At 39.4% G+C, this 15,273-nt stretch overlaps 2 protein-coding genes across 5 annotated transcripts in view; both read right to left on the bottom strand.

Moving 5' to 3' along the window:
* LOC311225931 (interleukin-1 receptor type 2-like) overlaps nt 1-15,273 on the bottom strand; it is a gene marked incomplete at both ends in the record, with an annotated part of 114,738 nt that overhangs the window by 6,004 nt on the left and 93,461 nt on the right. The window lies entirely within an intron of this gene.
* The window catches only part of LOC311224945 (interleukin-1 receptor type 1), a 112,554-nt gene that overhangs the window by 52,613 nt on the left and 44,668 nt on the right, over nt 1-15,273 (bottom strand). The window contains exon 1 of one of the 4 annotated variants that reach the window (XM_084310104.1): nt 5,207-5,307. The exons of the other annotated variants lie outside the window; for them this stretch is intronic. The gene's annotated coding sequence lies outside the window, so the exon portion shown is untranslated. Of the gene's footprint in view, nt 1-5,206; nt 5,308-15,273 lie in introns of those variants that run through there. 4 annotated transcript variants of the gene reach the window in all.

Raw genomic sequence — 15,273 nt, 5'->3', positions numbered from 1 at the left:
GCATCGGGGACCCTTTCCTTCACTTTGGCTTGGACACCGTTTAGTCCCGAGGCCATAACGGGTGCACCATCGTAACACTGCGCTACAAGTTTATCTGTGCATGCATATTCCTCCAAGAAATTAAGAGCCAGGGTTGCAACCTCTTCTGCTGTTTTGCCCCCCGACACATCCACATATTTAATGAACCTCTCTTTTACGCCACCGTCTGTTACATAACGAAGAACAATCGACAGCTGTGCAGCATTGCTCACATCGGACGTTTCATCCAGCATTAGAGCTACACATGACGCGTTCCTTATTTCTTCTTTAATTTCGTCATTCATCACATCAGCAACAGCACTTATCAAATCGTTCTGTATTTGACTTGAGGTTCCAATAAATACCTTGGAAGTGGTCAGATGGTAGTGCAAAGCTGGATCATATTCTGCTAAAAATGACAAAAGCTCCAGGTAATTCCCCCGGTTCAAAGATGTTCCACTCTCATCATGGCCCCTGAAAGCCATCTCCTGTTTCCCTAGGAAAACCACGCAGTGTATGAGCCGTTTTAAAATATCCCGATTTTTTTTGACCTTTTCGTTGTGCATCGTTGTTTCTCTCCGTCTCTGTTCATCCAGCTGTAAATCAATCCTTGCGTCTCCAAATGTTTTCAGACTAATTGTTGCCTTAAGGTGACTTGCCGAGCCTTCATGCTTTTGTGCAGACTTTGTTAAACAGGTAAGGTTATCGAAGCCTCTAAAGTTCCACGCACCCTTGTCGGTCCCAAACAACAAACATTCCCAGCAGAAAAGCTTCTTCCGTGAAACCGAGCCAGTCATCCAGGGGTACCGTTCCCAATTGCTAGCCTGGAAATGTCGCTCGTAACCGGCCTTTGATGCCTGGCTGATTTCCAGTCCTTCTGGGGTTGGGCGGCCTTTTTTGACAATGTCCATCTTTTCATTGAATGTTCTTCTTGAAAAGGGAACTGTTAATAAATCCGCAACAACATCGACGGTATCATTTGCTGCTGCCATGTTTCAGTTTGTCTCGTGTTGTCTTGCTTGATAGTTCACTCACTCGCGTTTGCCGTTTTGCGCTCTGATTGGCCGACGCAGCCAGACTCTAGAATACTTTGGCATCTAAAAGACTACGCCCATTGACTACAGCTCCAAATGTGATTGGCTGATCAAACTGTCACTCCACACCTGGGCTCCTGTTAAGGTTTATTGGGCAGGTCGAGCTAGAATACCCGATGGAGGAAAGTCTGCCCAGAGACTTGTGAAAAGAAATCTCCGATTGGCTGTTATTTTCTCCTGTACAAAAACGCTCTAATGCGCAGTGAATGGGTCGAAAACAACTATGGCGAGTGAAACAGTGCGGTTTTAACAGATTAGCGACACAAACTATTTTAATACATTTGATTAAAAAAAATAAAAAAAATAAAATTAAAAAAGTAATTTTTAAAATTCATATTTTCTTTCTTCTGAGGCTCACAGGGCCTTCTCTGAATACCTTGAAGGCCCTGAGAATTCGCCACTGGTATATATATATAATATATAACTTTAGCTGAAAAGCATTAACCAGCAATTGATTCAATCTGTAGTACATGCTGCCAGTACATATAGTCACCTTCAAGAAATGTCAGGGCGCGGCCGGTATTGCTGGCATTGCTGGCAGGAATCAGTCCAAGAACTCAATGGATAATTATAAAAAGTCATCTTTATTTAAGTTACAAAAAAGGACTGTATTGGAAATGTCCAATACAGTTTAAAAGATTATATAAACAAAACATCTCATCTCTAAGATAGCAATAGCCTAACACGGCTGGTGTCTACAAGCAAAATCTGTAAATCCTGTAAAATCTACATCTCAAAAACTCTCCATCTCAAAATCCTGTAAAAACTCTGCTGGGAGCCTGCGAGTTGGTCTTTATAAAGCCCCCAATATCTCTTCACTTTGGTCCAAATACAGTCATGTAATTTCTACCATCCAATCGACGTACAACACATAATGACTAACTCTCCTCCCCTCCTAGTTGTCATTGGCTGCCGTCTACTCCACTGGTTTGTAACATAGAAAGTAATTGTAACAGTAACAGAGTGGAAAGTCCCTCTGTCTCTAGCTGGAGAAGAAGGCCCCGTAAGCACATTCCTGAGAGGTCCAGTCAGTATCACCAGTCCTGTGTAATACACAATACAATACATCCTTCTAGCATGAATAGCTTATATGCTCATATATATATATACAGATATATTCATACATATATATATATACCTGTACTATTCAATACCCATATATAATAACACTGATTGATCACACATCATATATGTATTTTGTAGTTTAAGGCCAGTTCCTTGCCTCATAACTGTAAGACAGTGATTCTCTCTTCTGCTCTCATCTCTGTGCTCGTCTCGCTCGGAGCTGTCTCCCAAGGTCACATTCTTAAGGGGCCCCTTTCTATTCCGAGCAGTCCCATGCATCCTATCAAAAGGTTTCTGTTTCCAGTCTGACTGCATATTAACTGTAACATAACATTAACATTAACTGTGGTATTAGTTTTTAAAGTGTATAAAGAATATACAGCTTATATAAGAATACAAAATGTGCCACCCTGCTCTTTTCATTGTGACTTGTGCAGAGCAGCCCATACACTTCACATATAGACACATACAGTAACATATGCCTAGATCTAAAACAGATATATACCATAAACATATGCTTAAACCTTTTACATCCCATAATTGACAGAGAGAACAGGATGTCATAATTAACCAGTGTCACTAGTGTGACTCTCAACAGGAGGGTTGAAGACTATCACATGCTTCCTCCGATACATGTGGAGTCAGCCAGCCGCTTCTTTTCACCTGACAGCGAGGACTCTCACTGGGGGAGTGTAACGCGTGGGAGGATCACACTACCTCCCCCAGATCCCTTCCTTGCTGAGCAGGCGCCCCGACCGACCAGTAGGAGTCGCTGTTTACAACGACCAGGACACATAATACCCCGCCGGCTTCCCACCCGCTAACACTGCCAATTGTGTTAGTAGGGACGACTGACCAAGCCGGAGGTACCGCTGACAGCTGGATTCGATCCCAGAGTCTCTGCGGTGGTAGGCGAGCGCTTAGTCCGCTGCGCTACCCAGCCGCCCATCTTTTTTTTTTTATCCTTGCTGTGCAGGCTCCCTGACCGACCTGTAGGAGTCGCTGTTTACAACGACCAGATTACCACCCATCGACTCCCCTTTCAGCTGACTCTGCCAATTGAGTCAGTATGACGGCCGGCCCAAGCCGGAGGCAACGCTGACAGCCGCCCCAGCCGCGCATCTTTATAATTTCTATGATGAATATCTGTTTGATCATGACTGTATTCTCTGGTGTTTCTCTGGTTCCATAGTTTATGGTATTGGCCTACTTTGGTTTTCATCCTAAATTAATTAGCAAATGCCTGCCTTTAAAGAATTGTCTATGGTCTCAATCAGGCATTCCAGTGTCTCAATAAGTGAACTATACTAGAACATGAAGGACAACTTTCTCTTGAAGATTAGTCTTTGTAATTACTGTTAAATGAACAGATCAGTGTGCATCCTCTTTTGCCCTGTACATAACGTGTCAATGCTAATTCCAGTTGAGTGAAGGTAAATGAATCCATACTACTTCACGTCTGACTTTCCCACAATGAATCTCTCACACACTCATGGAGAAGAGTGTTGTTTGGCTGTGTCTACTCGTCATTCTGAACGTTTTGACCAATCTGATCATTCTGTGGGTGCACGGGGCATCGACTGTGTCTTAAAGAGAGTGGTGGCTGCATCAGGCGTATAGTGCAAAAAGGGACTGCATTGGCCAGTCGATAAAAAAAAATGCAGATGGATAATATAAAAAATTATGAATTTGGTCGAGCCCTACCTTTTACCATATCACAAGCAGCCATAATGCCCTTCTAACCAATAGACATTTTAAAAAGATCTACAATTTAGTTATGAGTTATGAGTATCACTTTGCACATCTGATGGGAGGATTGCTCTGCATACTGTATAGGATGGAGGATCACTTTGCACATGTGATGGGAGAATGCACTGTGCATGCAGAGGGTTGTATTCTACTGAATTCTTGTTAAATGAGATGATGGCAATTATATGCACATGGAGGAGTGCGCTGCAGATTGAATGCGTGGATATTTTAAACAAAACAAGCCCTAGTATTGCCTTATTATGTCTATTGTCCCAATAAAATAGTTGAACTATTATAAGCTAAAATCTTCATTTGAAATTGGGCAGAATTTCCAAAATTCTTAACTTCCCATGGAAGATTTCAGGAAAATGTCCGGTAATTAACCAGAAGGTTCCTGAGCCTTTGTAACCATTAGAACAAGTGACTGATAACCGATTGGAGTGCCTCATCATCATACCTTTATTTGAATAGGCAGGTTAATTAAGAACAAGTTCTTATTTTCAATAACGGCCTATTTGGGGGTAAAAAGCCCCCTAGGGGAGGGCGGCTACGTGGCGCAGTGGGCAAGGCGCTCGCAACGAATGCTGGAGACTAGGCTCGAACAGGACGCCTCCTGTTCGAGCCCCGCTCTCCACATTGCTTTCAGTTTAGCTGGTCGTCCACAGTAATACACATTGGCCGTATTACGGGGAGGGAAACTGAAGGGTGGGGATCGGGCGTTGTGGACAGCGACTCCTACAGGTCGGTTGGTGCGCCTGCGCAGTAGAATCAAGAAGCGACGGGGGCGGGCCCCTCCAAAGCCCAGAACCTCGACGCTGAAAGATCGAGCCGCGCAGGTGAAAAGATGCGACGGCTGTTACGGAGGGGACTCGTGCTATGTATGACTTAGTCCACATTGCAGCCGGCTTGTGGGAGGCAAGAAACAACGTTTGAAGACATGGGGAGGGTTGAATTGGACGATATGAAAAATTGGGATGGGAGAAAAAATTGAAAATGGGAGAAAAAGTGGATAAAAAAAAGCCCCCTAGGGGAAAGGGGATAAAATAAAATAAATAAAAATTAAACACAAAGGAACATTATTAAAAAGGCAGGACATACATACAGAGCAACAACTGAACTGAACAACAACTGGCGGACCACAGAGTGAGCTAGACATCCATCCAATAATAGTTAACTTAAGATGAAAGAGGCTGGTTAGAGCCAGGCTAGAAAATACAATTAGACTAATGTGAAAAAAGAAAAACGGTAATACCAAACCAATTGACAGTTGTGCTACTTACTCTCGCTCTCTCCCTCTCTTGAGAGTGAAGGATAAATAATGTGGTTACTGTTGCTCTAACACGTCAGAACTGGACGGACGCCTTGCATTCCTTAACGCTGCTTGCCAGCCTCCATAACCGCAGAGGTGTGAGCTCACTCTGAGCAGAACTGCTGGGAAACACACTAAATTCCTGTACTTTTCCACTCCTACTGTACATACAGCTAGCTCGAATTTACAATAGCTGCGACCGCATACGTACATGCATCTATCCGTGCATATTTTCATACACACACACACATACACACAAGGGGGCATGGCTGGTGTGTGTCCTTGCCCCATGATAAAGCTTTCCTTTTTTTGCGATGAGCCACTCACATTGCCATGGCGATAGATATATATAAACACTAGATGGCTCAAGGCGGAGTCTCCAGCGTAGTCCACCATCTTGCTTGGTGGACTATTCTGTTAAGGTGAATGGGTCTCATTCCCGAAACGAAGTTACGAAAAAAGAATTCGTCTTAGCCAGATTTCGGCCCATTTAAGACATATTAGGGCTGGGAGTGGGAGTCCCCAAATCTTCCTGAGATCAGATTTGATCGTGGCTGAGAGCAGATTTAAGAGTGCTGAGGAGCACTCTTAAATCTGCTCTCAGCCAAGATCAAATCTCATGATTGATTGACTAATTTAAAATGTCATTATAACTTGACAGACTGTGTTCTGATAGTGATTCCTTCACGTCAACGCTACAGGCCTCCTTGGAATTAATTACTGTAAATAAATATGACAATATTTGTACGATAAGAAATTACGCATTTGATGTCGGAAAAATAAATAATATGGATTCATCTGATCACAGGGCAGCTGCTTAACCATATCTGAACCATCTATTTTGGACAAATGTATAATTACTTTAATTACTCAGATATTCAAACACAATTATGCAATTATTGTGAAATGATTGAAAATAATAATTATTTAATGCTTTCTGTGGAATTAGTATTTCTTATTTGTTACACATCTGTTTTAATGATTAATTATATACATTTGAAAGAATGCAGGTCAACATGCAATGTATCCCATTGATTGGTATACAATGGGACAGACTTTTGTTTGATTGATTGATTGATCGAAAACTTTATTAACAGATTGCAGAATGGGTACAGTACAGTACAGCTCAATTACATAAGGGGATGCAGACCAGAGAAATAATTTCGTCTTGTTTACATCAGGGTCCCCCATTTTCAATTCATCATAAATATGACACACACGACACAGATAGACAGTACTGCTACATCTATACATTTATGACATACCAGATTTGCAAATACAGTACTGTTTGTGATACAAAAAGAGTCCAGAAAAGAGAGTACATTTGACGTAGAAACTGTTGGAGGAGGTTGGGTAGGAGGGGTGGTAGACTTACACTGTACAAGCAAAACTGTACATAAATATTGACAAAACCATACTTGGTCATTTACTGTACATTGGAGGGAGTTGATATAGCTATAAACCTGCATTCCTTCGAATATATCATTAATCAATTAAACTTATATTGAAATACACTATAGCCTATACACCAACACTGAAATGACAGTGGATAAATAAATAAGAACTAAAGCTAATCGGTGGAAATAGACTGCATTAATATTCCATAACAAGTCTTGTGTGCGCCTACGAATGAACAGTAGCCTATAGGCTTAATTATGGAATAATAAGCCATACTGCATTCATTCATTACGCCCGCCGTAGGCTATATATATTATATTTCATTCATTCATTCATATACAGTACTGCGCGCGCGCGCTGCGGCAGGTGTGTACCGCGAGCTGTATATGATGCCAATACATTAATCTAATCTAGTTTTGATGGCACGCAAGCGTGATTACGAAACCTAGCCGCATTTCTCGGAGACGCTCTCTGATTGGCACTGACTGACGCTAGGTTTCGTAATCACGCGGCTCGCAAGACTCGCAAAGCACTTCCGCCATTCCATTTGCACACAGCTGCGTCACTAGTTGCCTTATAAGGAGCTCTGGAGGCTGTGTTTTGTAGGCAAATGACCTGAACGGGAACGCGCTTTCGAGTTTAAGACAGAATGCCATTGTCCAAGCAGATATCAGATCATATAATTTGTGCGACCTTTTCAGCCACTTAAGACATATTACCAGCACGTTCAGGACTCAGAGTGAACTCGTCATTGATTATGTCTCAGTGGTTCCAAGATAAGTCTTCCAGAATATATCTTTGAAAATTTTTCGGGAATGAGACCCAATGATCTGCACAAACAAAAATACTCTTAACTCGCTGAAATCTTGACAGATTTACAAACGGTTTGGTTTATTACAAACGTTATTAACGTGGCTATGATTCTTGCTTGGAAGAATCTTTATTATAAATGTTTTATTTTTTATATGAAAGTATGTAGTATGATATCTACATCTCTGACATTTTTAATAAACCAAACATTTGAAAATTTAGCAAGCTATGGTTATTTCAATAGTACATGCACTATAGACATTCATGTTATGAGTAGAGTGGGCGTGCTGCCCTGCAGCAAGATGGCCACCTTGTGGCAACGTTGGTCTCTGTTGGCCAGCAGCGTGGGTGAGTCATCTAGTGTTTATAATATATGTGTGGCCATGCCCCCTTTTAGCCAATGGCATGAACACACACACACACACACACACACACACACACACACACACACACACACACACACACACACACACACACACACACACGTTGACCTCCACACACGATTTCAGCCTCCTGGGGGCGAATACTGTGGTTGCTAGACAGTGGGAAATTGAAAAGGCTTAATAATAGTTCTCCAACAACAACTAAAAGAAAAAGATGATTTAGAGATTGAGAAAGCTTACTAATAGTTCTCCAACAACAACTAAAAGAAAAAGATGATTTAGAGATTGAGAAAGCTTACTAATAGTTCTCCAACAACAACTAAAAGAAAGAGATGATTTAGAGATTGAGAAAGCTTACTAATAAAATCCAACAACAACTAAAAGAAAAAGATGATTTAGAGATTGAGAAAGCTTACTAATAGGTATCCAACAACAACTAAAAGAAAAAGATGATTTGGAGATTGAGAAAGCTTACTAATAGTTCTCCAACAACAACTAAAAGAAAAAGATGATTTAGAGATTGAGAAAGTTTACTAATAGTTCTCCAACAACTAAAAGAAAAACATGATTTATTTTAGAGATTGAGAAAACTTACTAATAGCATTCCAACAACAACTAAAATGTAAATACAAAGATGATTGAGAGATTGAGAAAGCTTACTAATTAATTAATTTATGACACTTTATAATAACACTCAGTTATAAGACACATATAAGCCAGAAGGTATTCCAAAAAGAATAATCCCAGTGATCCCATCGGCGATCGCGATTACTTGTGTATATGTGTATACTCGTGTATATGGGAAACGATAGGTTTGAGGTGAGAAAATCTCAGAGCGATTGCTCTGCAAGAACGCCTCCCCCTCAGAGGGAGTCAGTACAGACAGGGATCAGGACAGAACACTGTCTAAACTAAACTATCCCAGTTCAACTGCCACCTGGCGAGATTCGATCATCATTGCAATTCCAACGTAGGCAGATTTGCCAGGGAGAGCTAGGGAGCTCCGGCTGAGTGTTTAGAACAGGGATCAAAGGGAAAATATCAAAGGATCAAAACCCGAGAAAAGTCGGGTTTGGTGCTCAACCGCTGGCGGCGAAACCCGACTTTTCTCGGGTTTGGCGCAGAAAGTGTTAAGTTGTAGGTCAGAAATTATGGAATAGATTTACCAACGAAAAAGGTGTTTAGCCTGCTCATACCTTAAAAGGGTGGGGCAGCACAAATTCATTGGCTCTGCAATGTATAATGTGTATGTAGCTTCCATTCAAACAGACGGGAACAAACGTGAAGTCAAGTCTCACTCGTGTGAGACTTTCTCTACATACTATGGCAATACCTGGCCAGGGTACTCCTGGGTCCTAGTGTCCCCCAGGTTACACTATATGTTATGTGTGCACATGTATTTTATATGTTAATACAATTGCATTTATCTATAGTCCTAATTCTGTCACTGTTTGATGTCACAAAGAAGGGTGGATCCGAAAGCTGTCAACATTTGTAACGTGATGAAAAAGTCAACAAATAATTAACTGTATTAGACATTTGTTAATGATGAATAGTCTTCCCTTTAGATTACGGCACACAATAACATCTGAGAATGATTTATAGATCTTTTAAGATTGTTTTACAAATTATTTGTTGAACATGAACAAATAAATGGAGGTACAGTATAGTCGTTTTTTCATATCCATTTTTTAAAGCATCTACAAATGTGTTACTACACATTAAACAACATTATTTAATGAGGAACAAATCAAGTACAAGCAATGTTGATGAGTTATAGATAATGTAGAACTAATTTGTAAATGTTATACAAATATAGTTATAAATGATTTAATAATAATTTACGAATGTTTATAAATGGTTTGTTCATGATTAGTTCATTGTCTACAAATACCTTATAAAGGTCTTATAACTGAGTGTTATTATAAAGTGTTACCATATATTATTTTAACATTATATCCATATTCATGCAGCAGCCATTTTGCTCTTGTGTCATGCTCACGTTGGGATTCCTTTCCACCCTCATCCCTCCTGAGCGTGACATGAGAGCAAAATGCCTTTGATTGATTGATTGAAAATGTTATTAACAGATTGCAGAATGGGTACAATACAGTACGGCTCAATACACACAATTGTTAAGGGGATGCAGACCAGAGAAAGACTTTCGTCTTGTTTACATCAGGGTCCCCCATTTTCAATTCATCATAACATGACATACATGACATACAGATAGACAGTACTGCTACATATATACATTTATGACATACCAGATTTACAAATACAGTACTGTTTGTGATACAAAAGGAGTTAAAAACAAAACAAAAAAGAGAGTATATACATTTGACGAATAAACTGTACATTGGAGGAGGTGGGGGGGGGGGTTGGGTAGGTGGGGGGGGGGGGATGGGTAGGTGGGGGGGGTAACTGTACATTGGATTATCGACGAAACCTTACTTGGTCCAAGAAGAGGGTCTTGTGTATTACTGGGTTAGGACATTTACTGTACATTGGAGGGGGTTGGGTTAGGGTTAGCCTGCGTGTGAATATCGTCAATGCAACAAAAATTGGTAGCTTCAAAAATGTTAGGATGCTCTTTGGATAAAAAAATAAGTCAAGAGCAAAAATGTGTTACACATCAGTTACAGTAAATAGCCTTTGTAATAGCCTTATTTTTAGAGAACGAGCCCCCGATGAGATTTGACCCCAGCATCTGGATGTTGTTCCTGAGACAGATTCTGAAATGTGGGTTTGGCAGCTCAGTATGTCCCTGGGACAGGCCCAGACTGAGAGAGGGGAGCGTGGGAAGATACGAGCTGGTTAGGCAGATCATGGCACATGAGGTGGGAGTGACTCGTGGTGCAGCAGGGTGACTGGCTGAGTGACAGAAGGAGAGATACACGCTTCAAGAGTTTTAGCTTCCAATTAGTGATGTGTGTTCTCCATCTGTCAAGGAGATCTACCAAGCCAGAGTGCATGACTCCAGCCAACCATCCTCTCAACTGTCCTGCTTCCTTTTGGCAGACGGTAGTGTTCCATCAAGGCTCCTCCAGCCTCCCAACTGTCTGTCCTACTTCCTTCTGGCAGATAGCGTTCCATCAAGGCTCCTCCACTTGTCTAAGGAACAGCTTTGTTCCCACGACAGTGCACAGTCTAAATACTTAGTATTTAATTTTATACTAAATTTATACAATTTTTATTTTATGCTTGATTTTGCACATGGAGGCTTTTGTTGCTCTGCTGATGTGATGTTGTCGTTGGTGTTGTTGTCTGAAATTGTCTACTATATGTTTATGTGTAGTAATGTCTGTATGTAACGCCTGCTTACATGTATCCTTGTAATACGTCTGTATGGTTTGTTTATGTTCCTCCTCCTGTTTTTAAGCTCTGTTTTTAAGCTTTGTACATTATAATTCCAATTCAGTCTACTGAACGTGGCAAATAAAGTAAACTTGAACTTGAAACTTGATTTGTGTTAGTGTTGGTGGGCTAAATGGATTCAGCAGTGATTCAGACATCAGATTCAAAGACATGAGATTTGCATCATGTTTTCCTCATTACTTCAGATCAGGTGCATGCCATGTGTATCACATTGGATCCCTGTGCATGACCTCCGCCTGCCTGACCATTCTCTCCATGTATATCCCTGGACAGTCTGAGAACCCGCTCTCGGCTTGGCTTAGTCCTGGCTTAGTTAAACCGTTACACAACTCTGGTTCAGAACCTTTTATCCCCTCTGTCTCGCCACTATATACTACCTAATGAAAAAAAGAATACCTGGAATGGTGAACTGAAATGTAAGGCAGTGTAGAAGAAAATGCCTGCCTGGTAGAAAGTATAGACACCAGACCCCTTCCTAGTGGAACAAATTTGTGTAATATTTGATTTCTTAACACACGAAATAACGGTTAGCGAAGGACAAGTGTTCTTTTACTTCTGTTTGTGTTGAGTATATACGGTAAGTGGATGTGTTTGCCCCCTTAAAATAATGTGTTCAGTGGGGTGAACTTTGTCCATCTGTTTTGGAAGTGCTGTTGTGAAATACCGTAACGAAAAGAGATCACAAGTCCACGGCTGTGTTGAAACCACGCTGCAGGAACAACATCTACCCTAACTCTAACAATTGATAAATAAACAAACAAGACTTACAGTACAAGAGATTTACATGTGACCTTTCAGACCGTCAGCACTGTTATCCTGAGCAACAACAAAGTGCAACAGCAGAATAAGCTACATTTCCTGAAGAGAAGAGGCTGTAAAAGGAGCCGACGGTGATGAAGACAAGGAGGAAGCATTTATTTGACATGCATGTTTCCCACACAGGTGTTTTGTGTCAGCCAACCACAATATAAGACAAGCTTTCTGTAGAAATATTTAGCTCCTTATGTTGCCAATACACCCACCCACTAGGGCTGTACCAAATGCTTCGAAGCTTCGATCATAATGTTGACATTCGAATTCTAAATCAACATTCGAATTTTGTATTAAAATATATATATATATATATATAAATAAAAAAAATTAAAAGTGTATATATCTTTTTTGTATGTGTCTATTCATTCTGTTTAAACCAATGGGTTTTTTCTTCACAGTTGCAGATAAAGATTAGGCTACACTAATATTATACTATTATAGTGACTAGTCATAAACATTTAAATAAAACATTTATCATAAATGATGTAGCCTATCTGCATCCGCTTGCCACTCGGCGCTCCATCTAATCAGGACGTCACCATCACTTTCGTACCAACCGTGCCCTTATTGGATTATTTATGTTGATGAAACTGATGAGTTATATTCATCTTTTAAAAAATATATATTTTAATTTAAAAAAAAAAATTATATTTTGATTAGTTTTTTTTAGACATTACAGTAGACAATACGAACGTGACATACATACACTTATCGACAAAAAAAATATAATAATAATAATAATACCAGACCAACACCAAAAACTATGTAGAAAGAAATATATAATAATAATAATAATAATAATAATAATAATAATAATAATAATAATAATAATAATAATAATAATAATAATAATAATAATAATAATAATAATAATAATAATAATAATAATAATAATAATAATAATAATAATAATAATAATAATAATAATAATAATAATAATAATAATAATAATAATAATAATAATAATAATGGTAAAAAGAAATAAAAAAAAAAAAATATATATATATATATATACATATATATATATATATATATATATATATATATATATATATATATATATATATATATATATATATATATATATATATATATATATATATATATATATATATATATAAATAAAAAAAGATCAAAAAATAAAAGGTTCTCAGAGTATTTCGTGTTACAGAGTCGTTCCTATACAGTGTCCTTGTTTCAGGAGGTGAGAGACCAGGGGCGTAACTATGGGGGGGGGCCCCCGGGAAAAGTCCCCCGCATGGTTTCAGAATGGAGTTATTGTCCCCCCCACAATGTTACATGATAATAAACGGTGACGCGCGTGCACTTGGACCACATCAGCTGCTTGTTCCATCTCTGAGCTCAGGTCTTCATCGTGTCTATGTCTGTCACTATGGCCAATTGAAGTGCTAGAGATGGTCACGTGGACTGGGAGAACCAATGGAATTTCACTTTCACTTCCGCGTTTGGGATGCGATCATGCGAGTAGGGATGCACCGATATGAAAATTTGCCACCGATACCGATTGTTCAACTAACACAATCGGCCGATACCGATATCGATATTTGTGGCAACAATTTTTTTTTATATTTTTTAAATATTTTCTTTTTTTGTAATATTATTTTTTTTTGTAATATATATATATATTTTTTTATGAAACTACTGTATATTTGTCTTACAAATTGTGCTCACCGATATGAACATAGGCATCAAGAAATAGCACTATCTCTCTCCCAGTATGTTCTGCAGGGCTGCAGCTAGATACTAGTTCTCCCAGCATGGTCTACCTGCTGGGCTGCAGCTAGATACTATTGTCTCAACCAATGAAATTTTGATTGACAGTCGATTCTGCCAATTACGTCACACACCGCTTGCACCCGCCTCTGCTGTTACCACCAATCGGCAAGCGCGTATACATTTTTAACTTCTGCTTTTGTCCGCCATTGATTTTGACGAGAGAGGTTTTCTAGAACAACAACAACACGGAGCGGCCGACGTTTCGCTTTTAGCTCCGCAGGATGACTTAAATGAGGCATAATGATTTTACTGCAACTAATGTTATAATAAAACAAAGCCTTTCTATACATGTGTCTGATTGAAAACGTTATTAACAGATTGCAGAATGGGTAAAACTCAGGAACTGAGCTAGTATGAACGCTTGCTACGTTCGGGTAAATAATATGCTGATGTTATTGAACGTGTAACACTAACTATATAACGTTAATGCCACAAAACGAATGCCTTGTTAATCATAAGCAGTGTTGTGCTAGTTACTGAAAAATAGTAACTCAGTTACTTTACTAGTTACTAATTTCAAAAGTAACTCCGTTACGTTACTAGTTACTTACACCCAAAAGTAATGCGTTACTGTGAAAAGTAACTATTTAGTTACTTGAAGAAGAAAAAAATTGCTCCCATGCAGATAGATACTCAAAATCGGTTGATCAACTTGACAGTTTCCATTCACATCACTGAACTCTGCTAAGCAATGTGGTCTAGATACAAACACAAATCTGACACAAACACAAATGTTCCGACGTAATAAGAAATGCACCGTGCCTAATTGCTCGGGGAGGTTGAGTGCAGGCACGTTTAGGTTGCGCGCATGCACGTTTAGGTTCTAGGTTGAAAATAAGTGCTTGAGGAACAGCCGTCTTGCAACGTTGTTTAAGATATCAATCGTGCATTGCAACGTTAGAATAGTTAGGATATCAATTGTGCATGAAAGGACTATATTTATATTGTTTGATTAGTATTGATATGATTCCCTGGCAGATTTGTAGTCAAAATGCGTTGATCAACTTGAGTTTCCATTCATTTACATTCACATCACTGCACCCACCAGTGTCTGTCGAGATGTAGTCCAGCAGCCGCTTAAACATTTTCTTTATCTCATTTCCATGTTGTACTGTATATTCTCTCTCCAAGTAGTAGTCCAAAAAGTTTTCCATCCCATTTGCTGTGTGTCGCCTCGTATCATTCTACGCGGGTGGCGAGTGGATTTGGATGAGTCCTGGTAGTTAACGTTAGACTCCAGTATCTTTGAGCCAAAACACAAATGACATAACTAAAACGTTATTTTCTTTTCGCTCGACAAAAGAGAAATACGCGAGTAGCTGGGGCTGCTGGGAGCTGCCATTATCAGTCAGGAATAGTAAACAAAACACGCCCCCAGCATAGCGTTTCCCCGTAGCCAGAGAGGATATGAGGATAATATTAATAATAATAATAATAATAATAATAATAATAATAATAA

This window comes from Notolepis coatsorum (assembly GCF_963971535.1).
Source record: "Notolepis coatsorum genome assembly, chromosome: 3".
Lineage (NCBI taxonomy): Eukaryota > Metazoa > Chordata > Actinopteri > Aulopiformes > Paralepididae > Notolepis > Notolepis coatsorum.
This window is presented reverse-complemented; position numbering and strand designations above follow the sequence as displayed.